The sequence below is a fragment of the Periplaneta americana genome, chromosome 10 (assembly GCF_040183065.1).
Source record: "Periplaneta americana isolate PAMFEO1 chromosome 10, P.americana_PAMFEO1_priV1, whole genome shotgun sequence".
NCBI classification, from domain to species: Eukaryota; Metazoa; Arthropoda; class Insecta; order Blattodea; family Blattidae; genus Periplaneta; species Periplaneta americana.
This window is the reverse complement of record NC_091126.1, coordinates 60,125,394-60,151,745: the sequence shown is the minus strand read 5'-3', so window position 1 is coordinate 60,151,745 and position 26,352 is coordinate 60,125,394. Positions and strand designations below refer to the sequence as shown.

General features: G+C 36.6%; 1 protein-coding gene across 15 annotated transcripts in view; it reads right to left on the bottom strand.

The window, feature by feature from the left end:
- The window catches only part of Cirl (Calcium-independent receptor for alpha-latrotoxin), a 1,849,656-nt gene that overhangs the window by 278,812 nt on the left and 1,544,492 nt on the right, over positions 1-26,352 (bottom strand). The gene's annotated exons all lie outside the window — the stretch shown is intronic.

The window sequence follows — 26,352 nt, the reverse complement described above, 5'->3', positions numbered from 1 at the left end:
GCTTAAAACATCTTATATTTGTCCTACACAAAATGGCATGAAACGTGGCATTTCAAGCACTTTTTCTTTTATTTTCAATGAAGTGCTGACAGGAAAAGTTTATTGTTATATTCAGGGGAACGTCACATTCTTTATACGCCACCAGATGGCCTCATTATAACAAAGACTGGTGAGAAATTTGAAAAAAAAAAATCAATGTATCACCAAGGGAAACTAATATGTCGGTATTATGATCTAATAATCTCTTGAGAGGGCTGTAGTAATGCAGTTAAATCAACCTTAAACTTTGGAACTTAGAAATATGTATTCAACGTTACAACTTCACAGACATACTTGTTCACCCTTCGATCCATGACAGTGAATTAATATTTATAAGGGTCTTTGAGACTTACATTATTTTAATGTGCACATAAGTCACGGTGTCTTATTAAAGCAGTCAGATGTCGTAGACCCACATATTCATTCAAACACCATCGCTAAACAGTTTACGAAACCGTAACCATATCCATGCAATTAACAAAATAGTCACTGAACCATATCAGTATTAAATTGGAGAGCAGATGTGCCTGGCTCTTTTCAACTCTATTTAAAATCCATTACAGATATTAGTTTGTCTTACATTTCTCTAAGATACTGCCACAGTCACGAAGCTCAATATGTAGTAAATATGCATCCATAGATTGTTGCTAACCACTAGGATCGCTACTATCGCCTCATTACAGAAAATGCGAAATAGTACCTGCACAGTCTATTGTTCCTAGTACCCTCATAAACTCAAGCTTCGTCACTGTATATACTAGACTGTGATACTGCCATATCACTTCCACTTTCTATTGTACCTATTATACAGAAAACCCTGAACAAATATGAAAAGAAAAAACATTTCCTTTATGAATGATATGCAATAATCCTTAGCTAAACTCCACTCATATTTTCAGCATCGTATATACAGTGGTCACATAATATCTTCGAGCCTGAAGACCGTTACGATAAGGATTTCGATTTCTGGAAAGCGGACTTGCGGGAGGAAGGGACAGGTGTGGCGACATGATTAATATGAAAACAAAGCCTTCACACTGCTGAAATTGAAAACATTCGCGCCAATGTCGCACCAAATTACATTACTGTAAAGGAGAAATGACATACAGCAGTGAGTAGTCGATGTTTCCAGTTTTAACATACACGCATAAGAATCCGCACTAAAGCATATCGTTTGTATATCCTTATCTATCCCTCCTTTCTTTGTAACGTAAGCCAGGCTCGGAGATATTTTTGCGTCCACTGTAATACAAAACATTTTTCAGTATTTATGATGGCTGAAATGTAGTGCCACTCTTTAATTAAAAAAGTACGATTTGAAATATTTTTAGGAATTTATAGGATTATAATATTCTTCTGTCTTTCCTACCTTCGTTCTCCTATTTTTATTTATTTTCTTTCTTTGTTCAATTACTTTTTCTTTTCCTACCGTATGTTTTTTTCTCTCTGTTTACGCTTTCCTTTCTTATGATCCTATATAGAGGCTTCCCATCTCCTCACTAATAATTAATCACTGAATACAGTAAATTATTAATTCGTTTATATCGATGAACCCACCCATTCTTTCTCTCGTTCGTTTATTCGCTCTTACATAATTCTTTTCCGACTCAAATTTCAAACATCAAATACGGTGCATGTTATAATAAAACAAGCGAAAACATTTAAATACCCTATTACCTTACATACAAAATGCATACAGTAATGGTATGTATTTCGTATTCGATTAAATCTTTTCATACGAAGACCATAATATCTATTCCAAATTCACTCTTCAATATGCGAACAAATGAAACCTATTGTCAGAGCGCCATCTCTGAAACCGCGTCATATGAGGAAGTGGGGAATGGGGGGACGTGACTCAGCAAGTATAGTACAGTCTACCAGGTTCCACGCCGCATTCCTGCCGCGGTTTCAGAGTTGGCGCTAAGTATCTCTACATAATTAGCAAATTTGTATTTTTGATTTGAAAGGTAAATGTATTAGGCCTAATATTTCACTAAAATATTGTATTTCATGTGCATCATACACGGATAAATATAATCTTAGATATTTGTTATAAATAAAATCAGTCTTAAGATTTAGGAGAATTCGTTGTGCATATACGAAAGCGTTCACGGACAGTTTTCCCAAACCATTTTTCCCAATCTGATAGTCCCAATTATGAATTATCCCAAAACATTTGTATCAAGAGCGATTTTCCCAATCTAATATTCCCACTGTTAAATTATCCATTTTTTTCCAAGTAAATATTGTAGTGAGTATCCATGGTAATGCTATTTAGGTTAAGTGTAATACGAAATTCAAGTATAATTTTGGCACAGATAATTTCACCTGCAGGAGTAAAGAAATTATTACTTAATGGACAGACACAGTATACTATAGAAGAGGCACAAAAATGGCAAAGATACTGCTATTGCTCTCGAAGACAGGAATGCAAAGCTACTGCAATTACACAAGGGGTTGGAGAACAAATTACCATAATGAAAGAAAGTATTCATTCTCGTGCTCCAAACCAAGAAAAGGTCAATACAGAATTGGTGACTCTACGAATGACAAGAATTGCAACTGAACACCAGAAATACCTCCTGCGCAAATTCTTCGTACAGAACTTCTGAGAGCTGAATCGGAAATTTTAAGTCAGCTACAGATCGAGAAAATCTGAAGAAATCTTTATGCCGTGTTAGGAGAAGAAAACTGCCTACAGAACCTATTAATTTAGAAGATTTAGGAGAATTCCCAAAATGTTATAAGATGACATTAACTGATGACAACGTTTTCAGTACAAAGAAGATAACAGAAATCTGCATTACCTAAGATCCATTGGCCACAACTTCTGTTTGTAACTGATCATCTTTCATTTCTGAGTAAACAATTTCGGAAAATTATATGTTGTTTTAATTTTTTGGGAATGCAAATACAAATGACCTTCGGAAAAAGTGGCCAGATTAAGAATTGGGAACTTTAGTCTTGGGAAATTGCAGTTTGGGAAAAATATCTTTGGGAAAAAGACATTGGGCGAAATTGTCACTGGGAATTACAGTTTGGGGAAAATGTACGGGAATCATACGAAAGAGAGACAGGCGGTACGACCGAAACGATATTCTAGACATCACGAATACTGAAAATATGTATTGCCTTTAAAATACTGAAAATATTATCATTAAAATAATTTCTCTAATTAGAAGAGCACAATGATATGAAAATAATACATTTTCTTATGCTATGTAAAAACAACGTGTAGTTTCAAGCAGATTAAAATGATACCTGAATTAATATGGAATGAAATTAAATGAACTTACTGTGGAAGCGTGAGAGCTAACAACTTTGCAAAGTTGCGAAAAAAAGTACAGATCCTGTTTTGTACTAAGATCGTTAGTGATTTAATAGCACTGAGAAAGTTATAACATGCATATGTGCACTTTAGTTCCTGAGCGCAACTAATCTCTAACAAACGCAATAACAAATGTTAGACATCATAAAAGAGCATATTGCAGTGTCACAAAATGGAAGTAAGCTTTCTAGGGAATGAACAGAAATTACTTCAAAAGACGTTAAAATCCTGAAGCAAAACCATACGCATCTCGAGTGTGTAATTACGTGTAACTACCATGAAAAGACGCCGACACGTAAATGGGGATAAAAATAGTTATGCTGAATTTTACTGCGGTTTTTAACTCAAGAGAATGCTTAGAACTGTCGTATGATCTCAACTGGACAAAACATTGTACAGAGTTGTAATGCGTGAGAGAAAAGTGTTAAATGAGTCGAAACAAACTGAAATACGCATGCCTTCACAGTGATAGGGAAATCAGATCTTCTTTATCAATTAGCATGAATATAATACGAGCAGACTACTTTTTAGAAGAATGTCTTCTGTCCGCCCTACACTTCTGATTTCGCTAAATAATTCAATGCAACATTTTTTTTCTTACAAAATATAAAAACGGCTTTAAGTACAGATTTCAAACAACTGTAGAAACATCTTATAACACATTCGCAGACGAACCGATAAATTCATAAACGGCCCAAATAATTACATTTAAAGTAAAACCGTATAAGGCTCTGTAAGCAAAATGAATATAAAATTTTGATACGAGAAGCAAATTGCAGAGAAAAACAAACCTAAGTTACCGGCATTCTTACCGAGCCGCAAGACTGTTTTTGGAGAGCTACTGTTAGCCTCAATTCCGGCAAAAGACACAATGCGCGGGCTTTTCTTATTAGTTTTTATCAGTTTAGTGCAGACAATTAGCAAGAAAACTACGCGCTAAACTAACCGGGAAAACGCCAGACCTAAAGCAACCTCGTCGCTCAGTAAACGTGCCGGTAACTTAGGTTTGAATCATTCTGGATGTCACATTTAAAGTGAAAGCCTCTCTCAAAATTAAGACGACGCATAAATGCAACATTATAAATATTTACAGCACGGTAAGAGATTGCATCACTTATACACATGTAAAAATGCAATAATTTCAAAACTTATATGTACATAATGTCTGGAAATAAATAGACAATAAATAACAATTTTCATAAATTAAGGATACAATGCAATAGGCGATTCGTTATCTCGTGGAATCTAATGCGCACGTGCGCCGTAACTTACAGTATGAAATTTATTGTGGATGTTAGCTAGCTAGCTACAAGTGGAAGCGTAGCGAGTAAGGGAAACTTTTCAGTCCACTTTCTTCACCGCAACGATACCATCCCTACTCTGCGCTCGCGAGTTAGTTCTTCGACTCTCCTCCTTCAGCTGAGTGCTCGTTTGGACAGGGTTGCCCTAGAACATTATAATTATAATTGTGGTGATGGTGTGTTCTTAATGATGACCGCAATGGTGGTTATTTCCAATGATAATATAGCTCGTGAAGAAAAATTCTAAAACTCGATGTTCAAAAAGTTTCAGAAAAAAGCTATGAAAACTGAAGGGTGCAGCAGTATTAAAAGGTTATACCTCATAAAAATGTAGCATTAATCACGCTTGAAGGAAGAACATGGAATCGATTTGAATTCGAGGTTATCGAAATGCTACAGAGATAACGTTAGTTTTTTTGTTCGGTTTACACATCTTTACTCTGGTTTTATTAATTTCCGTGAGTAAACTTGTGTGCCTGGTTGATTAGTTATCTCTCGAGTTTCCGGCCCATCTGCAATATAATGTATTTCGAGGAGAAATCAACTGTAAAATGATGCAGTTTACTCATGTATGCAATTGCAGTGTTGCGTAAGGTGGGAATCGTTAGGGGTATACAAACACTCCTATATCAAGCAACGCAAATGAGAAACCAATCTAGTGACACAAAACTACGTATAAACGAAGCAGAAAAGGACAACGTACGATATGCGAAATTGCGGGCTTCGATCTCCAAATTGCCTTGAAATAGTAAACGGCGATGTAATAATAATGGTTATATGTGAGAATAATTATATAACCATATAATTCACAATAACCGAATGAGGTGTATGATGAAATAGATTGTGACAATATTATAAATTGATATTCTGGGTATAGTATACCACTAAGATTAACACAAAACTTTTCAAGAACTACACAAAATTATTGTAACTACAATCACTGGAAGAAAACTTGTCGCAACTACCAGGACTGGGACAAACACAACGAACAATATAAAAAGCGCCCTAAATACCAGAAGGAGAAATAGAGCAACTACATAAAACCTGTCGCAACCACACAAAAACTGTCCTAACTACCAGAAGAAAGAGAAATTGAGCAACTACATAAAACCTGTCGCAACCACACAAAAACTGTCCTAACTACCAGAAGTAGGAGAAATACAACTATATAAAACCTTCCGCAACCACAGGAAAACACTGTCCTAATTACCAGAAGAAGGAGAAATAGAGCAACTACATAAAACCTCCCGCAACCACACGAAAACTGTCCTAACTACCAGAAGTAGGAGAAATACAGCAACTATATAAAACCTCCCGCAACCACACGAAAATTGCCCTAACTACCAGAAGTAGGAGAAATAGAGCAACTACATAAAACCTGCCGTATCTACTAGGACTGAGATAAAATATATAGCAACTACACAAAACCTGGCCTAACTACAAGCACTAAAAGAAATATAGTAACTACATAAAACCTGCCATATCTAGCAGGACTGCAAAACGTATGACAACTACAAAGCGCTGTGTTATTTGGAACTCACATGGTCCAAAAGGAAGTGTACCAGGAAATAAAATTTGTGGATTTATTCTCGAGGGAGCTGGACGTAGTAAGAAAAGAGCTCTTGGTTATGCACCTCGAATTGTTTATACTTTTACATAATCATCAGTAGGCCTATAAGCAAAAATGTTGGAAATGTAACACGTATTATTTGAAAATGATTATTTAGAATGTGTTGTGGAATCACACTCTTTGTGTCCCCTCCTGAGGAAACTGGATGTAGATTAGCCTGTAATTCCCGATACATGAGAAACAAAAAATACATTTAATAATAATAATAATAATAATAATAATAATAATAATAATAATAATAATAATAATAATAATAATGAAGAAGAAGAAAAAACAAAAATATCAATTCTACACTTCGCGATTTTATAAAATATTCAAACTATAATGAAATCTATAAATCACATCCGATTCCACTAATTCTTTCAGGAAGTGTTTAACCCATGTGTCTATACAGTTTTCTATCAAAAGTTCCAGGGTTCGATGCACACGAACAAAAATTTATTATTATTATTATTATTATTATTATTATTATTATTATTATTATTATGTGCCACCACTGTGACACTTGACAAGGAGGTGTGCAGAATTGAGTTCGCGCGGTCCAGAGCCGCCAGGAGGTGTGATCGAATTAGAACGGGAGACGTGGCCGAGGGGAGAAAGACGTTTGCAGCATTGTGGATACTTTGAAACACTTGATTAGGGGGTACGACTCCCTCGTGGTTTGGCAACCTCTGGCACATGCCATCAACATCTGCGGCGTCCTGCTCATTTGAATAGATGAATACAAGATGAGTCTGGCTGTTGGTGTGACCAACCCGATTAACAACAACAGAGTTTGGAGTCCCGACCCGAAAGGGCGCGCCACGGTCCTGGCAGGTGGTTACTTCGTGGCTAGGAGCCTCAAAGGACCTCGAGTTGCCCATCTGACTCGCTTGCTAGGATCCTTTCTTAAGAGCCGCTGGGAAATATCACAGGTTCCAGCATTATAATTCTAAACTTAGTTACACTTAAGCTATAAAATTATTCTTGCCGGAAATAATTTTAAAAGTGTTAATGCTGTTGAGAAATACTTCACGTTCTTTGACCAAATTTGGTTAAAGCTTCTTTCACGGTGGTAACTGTTCTGTCAGTTTCTCAGGCAATTCAGCAAAAGACGATGGAATTCGACCTTTGCGGATCAAGAACACGTTTCTTAATTCAGTCATCTACTGCAAAAAGTGCGCAAGTAAAGAGATTCTTAGCTTCCGCTGAATTTATTAGTACTGTATCAAGCGGTGGACTTGCACAGCATTCATCTCATGGGCGGAAAACTCGGAAGATTAATAATAATTCATTAATATAAACAGTAGTGCGGATGAGAAAATAGAAAAATAAATAACTGATAAATTTCCGTTACTTATGTTATTTTACGTGCTGTAAATTTACGAAACTGAAAGTCTGGTTTCACTAACCCTCTGACGGAAGTTACGCTAAGGATCTGTTAGTCTCTTAAGAATATTTTTATCTTCGACCAGTTTGAACACGAAAAATGTGCGATCATAAGGAAACATAACATTTAATCATTGAGGGCAACAGTTAATTAGATAGGGTAGATGAGGGTAAGTGTAAACAGGAAGTATTTGGAAACAAATGCTGTGAGAAATACAAAACTGTCTATATAACAATTTTAATTCGGAGAATATTTAAATTAACATGTTGGCTAACCTACAAAGCAGTTTGGCGCCACATAGGAGTAACTGCTTAGTTATGAACGAATGTTCTGTAAGAGTCTACAAAAAAAGTTGAGAAAAAAATTTCCTTCACCTTTATTTTTGGCATTGTAAGTAAACTTACAGTGCTATTTTTTTTAAGAATATGTTGTTTTTATGAGTAATATATAGTAGTTAACATTTATTACAATGGTATTGAGATCTCCCATAACCTCAGTTCATTTAATTGTGACGTGTTTACATTTACCCCATAGTTTTAATTGCTTGGGGGTAATTGTAAACAAGTTTTACTATTAATGTTTGAGGAGAAAAATTCGCTCCGGCGCCGGGGATCGAACCCGAGTCCTTGGTTCTACGTACCAAGCGCTCTGACCACTGAGCTACGCCGAATTCAATCCACAGCACCGGATCGAATTCTCCTCCTTCAATGTTTCCCTTCATGGCCTGACTCCATGTTAGGCATATATGTTGACGTATACATTGAAGGAGGAGAATTCGATCCCGTGCTGTGGATTGAATTCGGCGTAGCTCAGTGGTCAGAGCGCTTGGTACGTAGAACCAAGGACCCGGGTTCGATCCCCGGCGCCGGAGCGAATTTTTTCTCCTCAAACATTGTCAACATTACAGATATTATTCTGTATGGCAAACTAATAAATCTATAATGTTTTACTATGGTTACATTTCGTACGTTTCAGTAATCAAAATTCCAAGGAATTACATTAGACAGAGACCCTCATCCAACTACACTGTAGAGGAATTAGAGAGGGTTGTCACAGTTGTGAAAAATAATAACTACAGTTATCGTGAAGTTCAGGAGAGGAACGAGTTCCTATATTGTCATATATCATAGGTTAAAGGGACGAATGTACTAGTGACCAAAATTGGAGTTGGAAGGATTACAGCTCTTTCTTCTGAAACAGAACAAAAAATGTCATTGTCTGATAGCTCGTGCGAAAATTGGTGTTCACAATTACCCCCCTCTCAATGGGGTAAATATAAACTAGCAATTAAAAGATGAAAAAATTCAACATTATTATTTTCAATCCATTTTCAAGGAAAAGAAAGATCTAAAAATAACACAATGTTTCTTTGTCATACTTACCGTTACTGAGGGTTGTGTAATGTTGAAATATATTTGAAATCAGTGAGAAGTGTTTAAAATTACCCTGGTCTACCCTACATGTCTACTTCATTAATAAATTACCTTGCATTCGATTTGGGTAAAATTTATAGTAGCGACTTACAACTTGAAAATCACGTTTCTAAAGCACAAAATAAGGACTGTAAGACCAAAGCGTAGACACACTGGGAAAAATAATCGTCCTTACTTAACTTGTTCTCCTCCGAGGGAGTGACAATGTTTCATAACATAACCTAGAGAATTATGGGTTTGTATATCACAATCTAGAAAAATTATGACATGGTAGAAGTTTCTCAATAGAATGGTGGGAAAGCATAAACAAAATTGAGCCATGCCTCTCAGTTACAACTGCCTTCTCTCGCGAGAAAATAAGTTTGTTACCTCTCAAAACTAATATTCGAGAGAGAGAGAGAGAGAGAGAGAGAGAGAGAGAGAGAGAGAGAGAGAATGCTTCCGTAAAAGGTGATTTTAGTGTACGCGAGGAACAGTGAATGTGCCCTCATCTGGAGAAACTCCGCTCCTTCTCTACTACCGCTATACAATGACCTCCATCAGTCCACGGTTCATCTATCTTCGGGAGCAAGAGGTCAAAAATTTCTCACTCAAATCACATTTCACGTAATGTTGCTTAATTCCTGGTATTTTTACCTATGATTTTATAAGGTGTAGTCACAACGGGGGAGGCGTGTTTTACATACACGAAGGACATCGGGCTCAGCCACTGTAACACTTTTACTATTTGACGTAATTTCAGCTTTATGCATCACTAGAAGGAATCTACGTACAGACAGAGACTGGTACTCCAAGGTTGGCTATTCTGCCTAACGATTCTATACATTCTTCTGTTTGTAAAACACCCCACAGTCATTCGTGATGAAGCATAAAGACACTCAGAAATCATTTCAATAGCTTTGTGTTCACAAAATATCCTCTAAGAAATCAGGCTGCAGTCTGTAATCCGTAATTCTGCAGGAATTCGTTTCTTAAACGTAACTTTATACTTTACCTTAATGTTTAGGTGTCCCAGGTTATCGAGTATTTTCTCTAAGACTCAAACACTGTCGAAGGAGATGTATTTTGACAGATATTTCTAGCACAGCTTCCTTGGGAACAAATTAAGGGATTAAGTACAGCTTACAGCAGTAAAATTTTGGAAATATTTAACATTTTTTTTCTCCATTACCGTATCTTGTATAATAATGAAAATTAGTAGGGCCTGTGTGTAAAACACTGTCCTTCTGCTATATGAAAAAAATATTTTTACGGTTAAGAAATTATTTACTTTTATTTTTTTCCAAAATTCAGTTCACTGTGCAGTGATGAAGCGTTTCCCACATAACTAAAAAACTATCCAACATTCTGTGATGAAGTTTTTTGTGTATATTTATGCATGCCATATCTACAATATGATGCAAGATTACTTCTCTACCTTTGGTAGATTGCCTGATAAAAATTAAATTCATTTTAAAAAATTGTCAAACATCAGTATTTTCTATTACACAAAATAAAAAAAATGTATTATTTATTAAGGAATGTAGTTAAAAGAGCATGATACTGTAAACATAAGTTTCAGCAATAAAGTAAAAGAGAGAGAATATGAAAAAGTTAACAAGTTTTTTAGTTATGAGGGAAACGCTTCATCTCTGCACTGTGAACTGCAAACATTTGGAATTTTGAAAATACATACATATTTTTAATAGTATTTTTTTTCATATAGCAGAAGGACAATATTTTATACATACCAATTTTCATTATTGTACAAGACACAATAATGGAGGGAAAAAATGTTGAGTATTTCCAAAAATTTTACTGCTGTAAGCTGTACCTAACCCCTTAAAGCCGAGACATTAACCTTCCGGTAACCAACGGCAGTTTCATTTACAAAGGGGTTGATTTCACACCATAGCTTAGGGAATGATCAAATTGACGTTTAGCTAAAAACGTTAGTCTTATTATAGCTATATGTTTGAAATTAACTTTAAGAGATCTTCAGAAGACATTTCCAAACAAAAATGTTTACAAGAATAAGTAAGTTATTGGTAATTACGTTAGGTAAGGTCAACACCATGACTATGACGAATCGAGTCCTACAAAGTTGTCTGTCTTTGTCTTTGACAATCTCTTTCTTCTCTTTCGAGTAATGTAAATGTACTACCTCTCGCTAGTCTATGAGTGTTACGTGTTCCTTTTGAGTGTACTGTAGAGTAACTTTGTTATTCTCATACGTATGCCATGTAATGCAATACAGTTTTGATTCTTATATTTTCGTTTTAAATTCTGTATAGTCTTGTACAGCCCTATAAACTGCTACTAAAAACTATAAAAACTTGAAGTATACCCTCATCAAAAGTAAGGTATAAAAAGGACTTCCACTGTTGTTACGCATCTTTCCTAAACTATTATCGATTATCGATTGTCGGAGAGAAAGCACTTGAAGGCAAGAGAATCGATAGTGAAGCGGATTACTCGATATGTGACCTCATTGTTGTTTTAGAATCTTTTTTCTTCGCGGGGGGGGGGAAATAGAAGGAACGATAAATGCTATACTAAAAACACGCACAAATAAAATGTAAAAAACAATTTAGGAACAGGAAATAGGGGAGAGTGTAAAGGTAGAAATGTTCTCGGACGTTTTTGCGCCCTTGTGGATTAGCAGCGGAGGTTGAAGGGTGCTAAAACTCTTCGCGTTTCAAACTTTACGAGGAGGTTTGTTGGAATCGGTGCAAACTCGATCCCCGCTCTGATAAATAGCCGACTTTAGTGCTCCGCTCCTTTTGCTACATAAATACCTCTAGGAAATGTGCAATTTCTCCCTCGTGGTGTGCGTGTGTGCTTTGCTACACTGTCATAAACTTGGGACACGGCGCTGAGAATCGAGACCAACAGAAGGCGTGGAACACGGGACGAGTTTTATAAACAAATCACGAGACGAGATTGCTGGTCGGTCTGTATTCAGTCTGCTAAGTGGCAATCTTTGGCTTGCAATACATTCCACCCTCCACGGAGAGAGTTCCGGCCGCATCTCATTTACCGCCGAATCAAAAGAGCTATTCCACGCATTCTAGAGTGGATCGGGAGAAGATGCCTTACTTTTTCTTTGATTGAAAATTTAAGATACTGTTCATTTAGTTTTGAAATTCATAATGAAATATCAAAGTCCGGAAGGTATTTTCAAACTGTATTTTTGGTACAACACAGAAAACATTAATTACCTTGTTTATAGATACAGGTTTTCTTCTTACCTGCACTGTAGGCATCTTTCCCCGATAGTCGGGAAAGATGGCAAATGCAATTAACACATTTACTGATATATGTATTTTACCTGAACTTGGTTTGATACATGTATGCAACAAAAATTACTTAAGGGGAGAGGATGGTATTTTTGATGAAAAATGGCTAAATTAAAAACTATATATTCTTTAAAATACTCTGTGATATATGTGGATCGCCATTTTTAAACTTCCTTCGTTATGGATTTTTAAATAACTCGCCCACTTTTATGGTTGTTTCCGGTAAATTAAATTTTCAAAAAAAAAAATTCTTTAAAATACCCTTTGATACGTGTGGAATGCATTGCATAACATTTTGTGGGTATTTATGCCCTTATCGGATGTTGAGACGTCATTTTTAAACTTCCTGCGCTATGAATTTTTTAAATCACACCCCCGCTTTTATCAGTTTCCAGTAACTTCATTTTTTTTTTTTGCTAGATTGCCAGACAAAATGGATATAATTTCTGAACTATTAAAGATACATGCATGAAATTTAGAACACACATTCTTTAGACTATTAGGAAACTTTTCTCTGTAACAGAATTTTCTTAATTGATTTCATTTCAAAAATACGTCCGTTTGTTTGCAAGAAAAGAAATCAGAAAATTGTTACTAAATTTTAATTGTTTATTTTACAAACGTATGGACTAATATCAAAATTCTGTTACAGACAGTTTGTAGAACATACTTTTGCAAATACATTGCAAAAACTGTTTGAATCTATCTTTAAAAACGGTTTAGATAGATCGGTTTTAGTACAATCCTGCATTGGGTATATATTTTTCCAATTTGGGCCCCCAAATATATATATATATATATTTTTTTTTTTTTCAAAATATTTTTATTTGGTTGAGTTGCCACAGCTATGAGCTCTCTACATACAAAAAATTAATAATGTACACCAAATAGGAAAAAAGTTAAAAAAAAATACCAACCTCTCCCCTTAATCTGAAGCTCATGGACACTTTCTCACTCATTTATCACTACTTAGCAACACAGTCATTGCACAGATTTTATTGCTGTGTGCAAGACTCGTGAAATTACTTCTAGCACACAATGAATTCAATCCAGTACATTTTTTTGTCATCATTCTTTTTTAGGCGGCGTTTAAGGGTACTGTAAGGAACCCCGTATGCTTGCGATGCTCTAAAACATTTCATACCCGTGTTCTAACATGTTCCATCGTAAGTTGAAGACTGTCCTCAATCCACTGACCTCTATCAGAGGACCTTACGTAATGTTTACGCATTCCCTGCAATAAAACAAAAAATAAAACTCTTGCAACAAGTTGCGATCTTACCCCAAGTATCGGGGTAAGATGCCTAGTGCTGTGAAGCAGCGTAAGATGGCGGAACAAAGTCGTTGGTAGTTAACAATACAAACTTTGGAATCTTTACTACAATATCTATTACAAAGGTTTGACATTTATTACGAATTAAAGGATGTATTAAGATTTTAACATACCTTTGCAATTATTTTATAGCAGAAAATGAGCTGTTTTCATGCTTTTATTCTTTCACAACAAGAACACGTGGCAAAATGAGTTAGCTTCCACTCTACAGACGTTCAACTGTCTTAGTGATCATGAAGACATGCGCGTGGCGTTCTCTTTTGGAAGAATGTAAAACTACAAAGAAATAAGCATCTTCTCCCGACAGTCATCTCCCCCGATTCACTCTATTAGATATGTGTTACGCATACCGATTTGGAGCAGCTTTCAACAGAGTACTTCGATACTACGAACTCTACCATTTCACTATTGCATCATTACTGGCACATCACGTCGATATACCCAATCTGTGTGGTTTAGAGTGATGTTAATATGAAATGATTTCATCAGTTACTCATCGATTAGTATTAATTACGACATTAGATTATCTCTTGATATCCTGGCATTACATTATTTCCTCTACAGCAACATTGCTATTCCACAAATAGATATTTCAAACGTATTTTAAATGGAAAATTCTTTATGGTTTTTTGAGGATGAAAACGCCACTAAATGACTTCTTTAATCACGCTTATCGAAATGATTATAATGACGATAGTAATCATTATTAGTAGGAAGGAAATCAGAAAATCATATCGGAAAAAAGAGGTTTGGTAATGTGCAATGGATGCGAAAGAAAGCTGTTGTCATTGATAAAAGAAAGTTTCTGGTGCTCTAATACTATACTTAGTTCCATGATGTCTGACAGGAGATGTAAACAATGCCGGCAGAGGAGGAGAGAAGTATAATTGCTATTCAACCAATGATAGGAGTTTCATTCCACGCTTCTCTGAAGCGTTCTACTCCCGACCAACTTCAAGATAAACGTGGAGTGAGACCTCTGTCACTGGTTCACTAGCAATTATACTTCTCTTCTCCTTTGTCGACAATGATTACTTCTCCTGTCAGTCATTATGGGACGAAGTATAGTGTCGTAACAAAAACATTTCACTTACCAGTGATGCTACAAATTGTATACAATGGATTACTTTACCGCTAAACTAGTATTTTCGGCATATACAACAGAATTTTGAGTGATGAACCACAAAATCCTTTCCAAACGCTAATTTTATTCAAATACCAGGGCCAGTCACGAAAAATAAAATTGGTGGAATGAAGATAGGCACTCTATCAACTTACATCACCAGTCAAGGGTAGAAGAATGGAACGCAAACAAAATTCACTATCATATAAAGTCATCATTTTGAACAAATATTTAAAATTATCTTGAAATTAGATCGTCCCACGCCGTAGCGTCGTGGTCTGAGGCATCATGTCTAGGACTCGCGTTACGGAATGGGCTTGGTTCGAGTCCTCATGGGGAAGGAATTTTCTCACGAAATTTCAGCCAGTGTATGGGCCCGGTGTCCACCCAGCATCTTGATGAATTTGAGGAGTGACAATAGGTAGCGAAATCCGATTCCGCGAGTCAGTTTAACGTCTCGGGGGATCATCATGCTAATCACCCCATACCTCCGTTCTGGTTGGATGATCGTTCACCTCTGCTAATGCATGTGTGAGGCCAGTAGACGATTCTTCGGTCATGGTTCTTCATGGAACTATCGCGCCTCGGATGTAACACTTATTTTTATTGTGAAATTTGATCGACTGCAATCTTCAACAGGAAATTTTAACTTCAGGAAAAACTAAAAATCTGAATGTCTCATCAAAATATTTACGTAAAAGTGAGCGGCCGAACAGTATAGGCCCTAAAGAACAGGGTTTAACGGGCAGTATCTTGTGCTTCGCAATAAGGGAATGAATATGGAGCGTTTCCCTATCTGGATGGGTGTAGTGACTGCAACTGTACACTAAAAATGACACGTGGACAGGGTGGGACCTATAACGTAAACCCATGTCTCGGCTTTGTGGCTTAGAAAAGGAGATTGTCTGGCTTGTGATCTATGAAAGTGATTCATTAAGCCTAAGAAGGTATCAATTGTTTGGTATCATAAATCCGAGGCAGAGAATTCCACCAAAAGGGATTGTTAGTAATCTTATGAAAGTGATTAAATTATCAGTCTTTTCACGTCAAGGATGTAAGCACAATGGCCTAATGGAGTTGAGGTTCTTAATACCAACGTAATCCGTACTTAGTCCTTTTCTATTAAATTCTATTCTACAGGATGTCTCTAAAATATACCGACAATTTTTGTGATAGCATAGATAATATTTTTAAAACATTCATCGAAGCAAATTAGAGAACAAATGGACTACAGTGTATTGGGTTCACACTGCAGTGTTTTTCCTTTTCTTTTTATTAACTTATGTTTGTGTCTTTATTCCTGGTTCAAACGAATATTGTAACAATGACTTTTCTATTAGTTAATTAATTAATTTTCAAATGACTGATTAGCGCAATCTAGTCCTGCCCTATTAATTCTATCCTATAGTGTCTCTCCAAAGTAAACCGACAAACTTTGTGATATGGTAGACAGCCTTGTGTATTGGGTTCAGACTGCCAATTTAAAGCTGCAGTGAGTGATTTTGCTTTCATTTTTGTTTCGTTTGTGCTTTTATGCATTTTTGGAACAGATGAATACATGTAGCGTAATGATTTGTTCATTAAATTCATTAATAAATTTTCAAATAACTGATTATACTAAATCTATTCTTTAAGATCGCGGAATTAGTGGCATACAGAGACGAAACGTCGCAGCCCAGTTCCTTAAAAAGAAGCGTTCTGGGAAAGTGCACAGCAGATCCCAAAAGTTTTTCGAACTAATCTACACATACACTGTATTCTCTAGGCCGCTTGATTTATATAATTTCGTACACCTCGACTAATGCGAATACCTATGATAGTTCCCCTATGTCATGTACAACCAATTTTCAAGTAACCTATTCAAATATAGGGGAGAGTCGGGTAGTATCGGACATCGGGTAATATCGGACAGTGCGTTTCTTTCATCTACCACCATATGGTAGTACCTGAATGATATGGTTACGTTTCTCTATGCGACATCACAGAAACGTAACCATGTCAATCAGGTACTATCATCGTGTGGTAGATGAAAGAAACTCACTGTCCGATATTACCCGATGTCCGATACTACCTGACTCTCCCCTACTATTAGTATAATTGCTACAGTCCTCAAAAGCATTTTTTATTTCCTCAATAATAATAATAATAATAATAATAATAATAATAATAATAATAATAATAATTTATTGCCAGAACAAAGAGACATAATTCTTGCTTTTTTATATAAAAAAACTCTAGCACCCCCAAAAAGAATAAGATACATACTCGTGCTCAGGGGGCATTCCACATAATACTGTATTAAAATATTTTATTAAAATAACAGAGCAAAAAAAATATATTATCTTGTTATAAAGCCTTGGACCGAAGTTGCTACTGTGATTATATGCTACAGTTATGGTACATTTAGATTCTGTCAGGGATATGCTGTCTGATATTTTGGTTTTATATTTATGTGAATATAAATTAAATATATTTCGGTTTTTATGTACGAAATTCAATAAGATATTATTATAAAATTGATGGAAGTCAAATACTTTAAATTCTGAATACAACAGTTCAAACATTTACAGTACTACGAAAGACAGATTTCCATATTTTCATAGAAATACTGTACACGTTTATAGCATCCTTTATGACGAAAAAGTGGCTTTGGGCATATTGTCTGTCTGTCCGTCTTCAGCGCTTCTGAACTATCTCTCGAATTTTGTTGAAATTGTATTCAGTACCTATGAGTAAATTTATCCGAGGATGTTGCAAATTAAATATAATTTCAGTAGTAAAAAAGAAATACCTGGTTTATCTGAAATAAAAATCAAGCAATGGTAATCAATGTCACATAACTAACTCAACATGTCAACGTAACTACTTACAAGAACATTATTACAATAGTCTATAGCAGGGATGTCAAAGCGTCTTTATTATGTGCTCATATTACAAGCAATACAAATTCAACAAGGCTCACTTTTTAGCAAAATAATGTACAAACATCATTCTTAAGGAAATGCTGTCCGGATTCTTGAGAGCACATAGTGCAGGTGCTTTGACATCCCTAATATATACCTTATAAAAATGATCTTACTAAGAATTACCAGTAAGAAAATCAAGGTCCTTATGCAATTTGTCTTCGAAATGTGTATTTTCTTCGAGATCTCTTTTATATAGACTAGGATAAAGTGATCAGTCTGGCGCAATACTTAATACGATGCTCACAACCGTAAATTCAAACAGTAAATTGCGATAAAAGGATGGTAAAGTGTGTTATTGACAGTCGAGGAAAGGTTTGAAAAAAAGACAAGAAGTACAGTTGTTTTCTATTTCCGAGATCATGTAATGTACTTACCATGTCCATGATCACTACACACACGATCATGGCGTCCGAGATTGAAATCCCTACGAAATTCTCTTCTAGCAGCCTCGTAACCAGGCCTGCAGAACTGTAGCTCTTGAGAGCGACTGCTTTCCTCCCCTTTTTTACCCCACCCACCTTTTCTACCTGTGCGGTCACGGTGTTCTAGTTACGCTCGGCTGCATCAACATTCATTCTCGAGGCGGAAGTCGATCATCCCCAATAGAAATGGAGTGAGGCTGACGTCATAGTTCCCCTACTTTGCGAGTTCTGCAGGCCTGCTCGTAACTGTCATCAGTCTTAAAATACCTGATTGAAAATGCACGGTGCGCACCGTTCCACTGTCCCATAGTGACTAATCGTTTAGTGTTGCGTCAATGACACAGCTTCGACAATATAACGAGAGCTAGGAGGATCTTCTATCTGTGTATCACGATATATTGAACCGCTAAACAATACTCCCCATATATATCTGACGATGCAGTGCTTGTAGTTGTTTCAGAGTTTTGTATATCACTGAGGAAGTTTTATTCTCGGATTTTTTTGGATCCCGCATTAGTAAGATGGATTACAAAAAATTTAAAATAAAACTTTTAACATTTAAAATAAGGTCTTCCTTACGATAAGTACAAAAAATAATACTTCAATAAATTATTATACAGTATTATGTGTGTACTGCTTGTGACGAAATAAGCAGCACAAAAATTAATACTATTATGGTCAGTTCTGGAAAAAAGTTATTGGTATCGGATCTGACAGATATGTACTTGTGAAACATTCATATTTATCCATTTCTGATATGATCCAAAGCCGAAAAAATTTCGAACCATGTCGAATCATTATGTTCTCGAGTCATTTTTAAGACTTGAAATGGTCACACCCAAAATATGAAGGGCTCAGAACCATAGTGGTCCAAGCGCCATTTACTAAACCCGTAGAAAACAAGGGTTAAAATGAAGTTATCACCATAATGCAATGGAAACGTATAGAATAATATAAAGAATACACATTCAAACTAAATGATATGCGAATCTTCATTAAACTATGACATTCACTTAACTTTAAACCTTGCTTTCTACGTTTTTAATAAATGGCGCTTGGCCCACTATGGCTCTGAACCCTTCATATCTTTCCTGGAACAGCAACTGTTTAGTACATTGTTCAAATACTGACATTAAGAAATCAACGACTATCACGGCAACACTTTGATTAACGTAAAGACGTTTACATAACGTCCGCGTGTGGAGACTAATCATTTGCTGTCGATGAAAAGTATACATGTGACATCACTTATACGTACGACGCATTTGAGATTGAATACACAGGGAAGCTTCATAGCCGCTGGTTCAAGGAATTAATAATCTAACTCTAGCATGTTTAAGCACGTGTTAGATATAAATAACCTCCCGTATATGCACCATTAATGTCAGTGAACAATGTCTTCATAACTTCAGTAACTACATTTTCATTTGTATGGAACAACATCCCCAAACGTGAAGACTACTTCCACGTTATGTTAAGGACTGTCACTGGCATTAGGAGTAAGGGAATGCAAGAAGGCAGTAAATACGACCACTCCAGCACAACAATAATAAAGACAGTACTGACAAGTGTGTCGAGGTTCGTACGAGATGCTGAGAAGCAATTACGTTGAGGGCGCTTTATTTTAAGTAATGACACCAAAGTGTCTCTCCAGCACAAGAAGAGGGGGGAACTCGAGTCATCTGGGGGGTTTTCGAGAGGGGATCTAACTAGGGAACAATCAAATCTTCCAATGCAACCACTGTTTGTCCATTACACTCCTAACTACCGGATACGAACTTCTACACTGCTGTTTCCTAATCATCATCATCAGTGTAGTTGTCTGTGATCTACTGCTGCTTATCATGTCTGGCACTGGATCGCAGGTTTGACGGATTTACATAGGGTTACCATCCGTCCGGCAAAAAGAGGACATGTCCTCTATCCTGTCCGGCAGGAATTTTTAAAAAATTTGAAACGTCCGGCATTTCGTATTTCAACTAGAATTAGTATGAATATTGAACAATGTGCGATATTATGCATAGAATATCTAAACAAATGGTGAAAACCTATGAAAAAATGTAACTGCTTTCAATGGTTGAAGCTGGAGCACATAAAAAGATAAAATATGATGACCTATTGACATGCACTGAATTCTTACACTCTAAAAATGCCACTATTCATGATTCTAAGCTATTTTATCAATTTTATTCTGCAATGTACAAACATATGCCAATCAAGTTAAATTTGAACAAAGATTTAAGTTAAAATAAACAATGGTGCAAATTCTTCAATTCCAATAGTTCTACGAGCACTGAAACTTTCTCAGAACCCTTAAAAATATGTCAATTCTATTTATTCATCCCGAGTCATAATGGAAGTATTGAGAGAGTATTTTCCTTAATATCTGCTCAATGGACAAAGGAACGAAATCGTATGCTAACGGAGTCAGTCAGAGGTATCATCATAGTGAAATACAATTTCAAGGACATGTCCTGTGAACAATTCCATAGTTATTTGTTACAAGATAGAAGTTTGTCTCTTCAGGCTCTTGTGCACAAAGTGGGCTCCACTGATAAGTAGGGTACAGATGTAATACTGATCCAGCAACTAAGAGAAAACTGACTAAGGTGAGCCATTGTTTTTATCTTTAATTTTGTTTATACCAATTTTTAAAAAGTCTTCCTTTTTCAGCAATGTCTTCCTATAGAATTTCTTTTCATGGTAACCTAGATTTACACCCGGCCATTATGGACAAAATAATTAACATGGCTTCTGTAGAAAAATACTTCCTACGACAGTCTCCTTATCACAGAGTTACGGCACGTGAAATAATCCTAAGCAGGGCAAAATTATCGACCATCAGTTTCTCTCCCCACGTAGTTCCGTGCCTTGTGAGCAGATGTCAATGTATCAACAAATCGATTCAGGATAGAAGTGTCTCCAAAGAATGTTTCGTAAAAATAACCTTTTTTTTTTCTTTCTTTCTCTTTTTTTTAAGGAGAAGACCAGTATTGTAAATCGCTTAGATAAAACGTATTCATCACCATTATCACTACAATTTTTGTTCTTTGATTACTGTTCCAAATTTGAACAGGCAAAAGAATCAATAGTGACACTCAGTTACGTAGTCACCATGATGCAAAGCCACCGTTGAAAACAACACAGAATAAATACCACACAAGTATCACATCTAGTTCTTAGAAAAGGTAGATTAGGAAAATTTCCCTGCCCACAATCGAAGCTGCATCCCGTGAACTCCTATCCGGAGCAGCTACAACTTGAGTAACAACAGGGGACACTTCGTGAGGAGAGGCTAAATTGAAAAGAGCTTGTTTTAATTTTTACCGCTACATATCCAATTTTAAAACGTTGCTATGATAGTTTGTTACAAAGGAGGCCCGTTTCAGATCGCTTCTGCGCATGCATGATCGCTTGGTGTAGCGAGGTAAACTATTTAATTCAATTGCTAAACGTTATTGTAATGTGTGCAGAAAATCATATAAGCCGTTTTCTGACTTGTTTATAATAGTTGTCACAAACTGAACGCCAAATAACTTTATTATGTTGCAGCAGCCGAAAAAAGAAAGTGATTCACGAGATTATGTGACTGCATGCGCAGGAATACTCTAAACTGACAATGAGCAGCCTTCATACTTGACGGTTACTATAATGCGATATTCAATTGTGTGGACTGTGTAACACCGTAAGACTCAACAGTCTGTTTCTATTGCAGAGATTCCAGTGTTACATTCTTCTAGAACGTTACGCAGAAGAATCCCATAGAAACTGCCTCTTAGGCCACGTGGTACGATGTTATAATTTCCCGTTACTTTCTACACCAGTGATAAGAATGAATATGAATAAAGGAAAAACGCTTTAATCGTGATTGTGAAACGTTTGTACTGTTTATACTCGTAAACCAAATATTTTGTTTGCAATCAGAAGTGTGCGAACTTGAGGTTTCCATCTTGGTAAATCGACGCAAGAACATCGAGCCCTAAATCGGTGTAGAGAATAAATTTATGTGTAAAGACATATCTGACCGGGAGTTGAACACAAGACCATTTCCACAAGGAGGAGGTGATATATTCCCGAAGGAGGGTAGGTGTAAGGCTCTCTGCCCAGCTGCATGAATTACCCGACCTTATCGCCCCTTTCCATTCAGACGTGCCAGCAGATGGGGCGCATCATTGTTTATCTACGAGCCAGTGTTAAGGCGACACAAGGTGCAGGAATTATTTTTCTTCTCTCAACGAATACGTGAAAGAATTTTAAAATAAATTCTAACATTTTATTCTGATCGTCTCGTTGCTTAAGGGACACAACGACTGAATTTTCTAGTTTTGGTCATTATTAAGCTATGGATTCGAAATTTTGCACACGTAATATATCGTCGTTTTTCCTGCAATAACTATGTGCAAAATATAAAAATTTTCAGTAGGAAGAAAGAAAACATTTATTCCTTCTATGGGAGTGGAACATAGGAGATTGTAAATTCTTACATTTTCTAAAGAAATAAATATATTTACATATAGGAGATTTTATTATTTGCTGTATCACTATTTAAGTTATTTAATAGAGCATAAATCTGAAAATCGATAAATATGTCACATAGGAGTTATTGCAAGAACAACGACGCTATGCAACTAAAGAAATTGTTGTACAAAATTTCAACGCTGTAACTTTAATAGTTTTCGAGATACAATTAATGTAATTTAATTAGCGGATTTAAGCAACTTTTGCAGTTTTTTCTTTATACGGATGGGGATGGGTGCCTGAAGTCTATCACCGTAGCCTGAGGTTATTGTGCTTACCACTTTTTTGTGAATGATGTTTGTCGCCGAACGGTTGCGCTCTTGCACCAATACAACACGCTGCACCGTGAAATTAACCTGGGCTATGGTGGTGGTGGTGATGATGATGATGATGATGATGATGATGATGATGATGATGATGATGATGATATGAGAATGAATGATGGCGAAATAAGTCCGTGGTCCAACACAGAAATTCTGCTTCAATTAGTTGAGGGAAAACCTCAGAAAAAATTCAACCAGGTAAATTGTTCCGACTAGGATTTGAATCAGGAACGTTCGTTACAGTCAGACTTAAGTTACTGTTACTCCACAGCAGTGGACTTATAAAAGGGACATAATTTGTTGAAATATTTCAGACTTTAGTTTACTCACGCGTAATAAATGAGTATGTAATAAGTATATCTGTTTTTTTAGGCTCTAATAGGATAGGTTGCAACAAATCTATGTAAAAATCCCTAAATGTATGCAACACGAAAAACTCTCGAGCGAAGATATTGCCTAAAACCAGGCGCGTTAAAAAACGTATGTTTCAGCCTTAGCTAAACGAGCTTAATCCGAGGTCTAATAATAAGACACGATAGCAAGTTAATCATTATCATAATGGGCTAATCATACAAACGTGAGGTGCCCTTTAATAACGGTAGTGAACACCTGACGTCTTGGTTTGGAGCTGTTGGAACTTAGGATATTCGCAAATGCAAACAAGACTAAGACCACAGTTCTCTGAAGAAAAATAAAAAAGGTAAACGTACGAATTCGAAATTAAGCAATAGAACAAGTGGGCACCTTCACATAATTGGGCTATACTAAAGTATAAGTAGTAACATCAGCTGCTGTTAGGAAGTCAAACAGAGAATAGCAAAGTCAAAGGAAGATTTTAGTAGAAAAAGGAGCGTATTCTGCGGACCTCTGGAAAAAGAAGTAAGTAAAAGACTAGTGAAGTGCTTTATGTGAATTGGCATAGTATGGGGCCGAAAGACGGGCATTACGACGAAGTGAAGAGACGACTAGAATTAGTCCACACCTGTGGAGTAACGGTCAGCGCGTCTGGCCGCGAGACCAGGTTGCCCGGGTTCGAACCCCGGTCGGGGCAAGTTACTTGGTTGAGGTTTTTTCCGGGGTTTTCCCTCAACCCAATACGAGCAAATGCTGGGTAACTTTCGGTGCTGGACCCCGGACTCATTTCACCTGCATTGTCACCTTCATTTCATTCAGACGCTAAATAACCAGAGATGTTGATACAGCGTCGTAAAATAACCCAATAAAATAAAAATAAACGACTAGAATTATAATATGAAATGTGGATATGGAGAAGAATGGAGAATGTGAAATGGCCAGACGAAATTAGAAATGAAACTATGCTAGAAAGAGCGGGTGAATAAGGAATATTACACTACTGAAACTGATCAGGAAGAGAGAAAGGAATTGGCTGGGTCACTGGCCGAGAAGAAACTGCCTACTGAAGGATGAACTGGAAGGAATGGTCAACGAGGGAAAAGTTCGGGGAAGAAGAAATTAGACGATAGATAACATTAAGATATACGGATCGTATGTTGATACTAAGAGGAGGAAGAAAAATAGGAAAGATTGAAGAATGCTGGGTTTGCAGTGAAAAACCTGCCCTTGGACAGAAAACTATGAGTGCAATGAAAAATATTCGCAAAGAAAAGTAGGCATGTTTATGTATTCTGTATAATTTAACCGAAACTTTAGTGGCTGGGAAAATTCCACAAGATATATATATTTTTTTTCAAATCATGTAAGAAATGAAATTAAAAGATACTCTTTAGGAAAAAATTTCAGTCATCTCCATTGTGTTTTGTTCATTTCAAATAAAGAACTCTTATCATTCCTATTGTTGTATTTCATGTAAGTTTCACTTACAACACACTGCGCATGTACAGTAAAGAAGAGCCCCTGTATATATGCTACTTGTGGACAGTCGTGTAAAGTTGTTGCCTACATGCAAGTGGACTCCCGTCAAGACTCGCTTCAAATTTTAATTCCGTATTTATACACAATGTGAAAAAAAAAATCAGTGGTTTACAAGAAATCGCTGTAAACGGAGGGACAGACGGCATACCGAGAACCATTTTCTTGACATCGCACTTTAAAAAAAAAAATGTATTTGCACTGATATTTCTAAATCCCTTTTTAGTAGTACCACAATTTCTATAAAGGGGTATAAGTACCCGCTTACTGAATTTACTGAATTTCTAGCCATAATCGCTACCCACACTCTCTCGTAAGAATATTAAAATAATACACTTGGACGCTTAAAATATATACTCGAAAATAATGCATATATGCATACTTATCCGGATGTTAACTCGTTAATATTTTAAGACTTCGGAACCCATTTCAAACTCACTTCATAATCCCTTAGGCATAATGATATAGAAATACATTTTTGGAACATATGTTATTAGGCCTACATCTTCCGCGTGTTTAACTGAAAATAGTTACTTGCGAAGAAATACTAAATGTAGTGGTCTATATACAATCTTATCTCAAGACATAATGAAGAAAGCATAAAAAATTAGGGTATCAATTCTCTTGGTGTATATAACGTGATAATTTCTAATCGATATCCCTAGAATTCTATATTACCCCAGAAACCAAACAACTTGGGTCGCCCTTTCGTGTAATATGGTGTTATAATCACATAATTAGGGAGGTTTTAAATATCATTACACGGAATATTAAAAAAAAAATCGATACAACAAAAGCGTCGCTGCCTTCACTTGCAGATCGAGACCCCCCTCCAACCCTCCCGGCAGACGCCAGCCGCCATTCCTCGAAATTACATAGCTTATACACGATTCAATTTAATTCCACTTTCGTTAAGGTAGGCCTAAATAGCTTGATGATGATGGCGGTGTGCAGGTAAAATAAAGCCCCGCATGATTCTTTACCGCTACAAACCGGTGTTTTCAAACACTTGTGGTTACAGAGAGCGGGGGTGAGGGGGCAGCGAGAGGTGAAATAAGCCCGGGGCAGGCCCGTTCGCTCCTACCACTCAATTATGGCTCCCCCCTTGCTAATCTATGGAGGCGAGAGAGAGAAGAACATGGCGGTGAGAACAATGACGACCAAACTCGAGCAGCCAATGGGAAGAACAAGCTCAGGTGTGAATGCCGGCCGGCCGGTCAACCCCAGCTGCCGCCAGTGTTGCCACAACACGCATTCCGCCCGGCCCTGGTCAGGTCAGTCGAGAAGCAAGCACGACATCGGCCGTCAACAAAGACATCAACTGCACGGTCACATTGGAATGTTGGTACCACCTTGACGAGAGAACATAATGGAATGTTGGTACCGCGATTCCAAC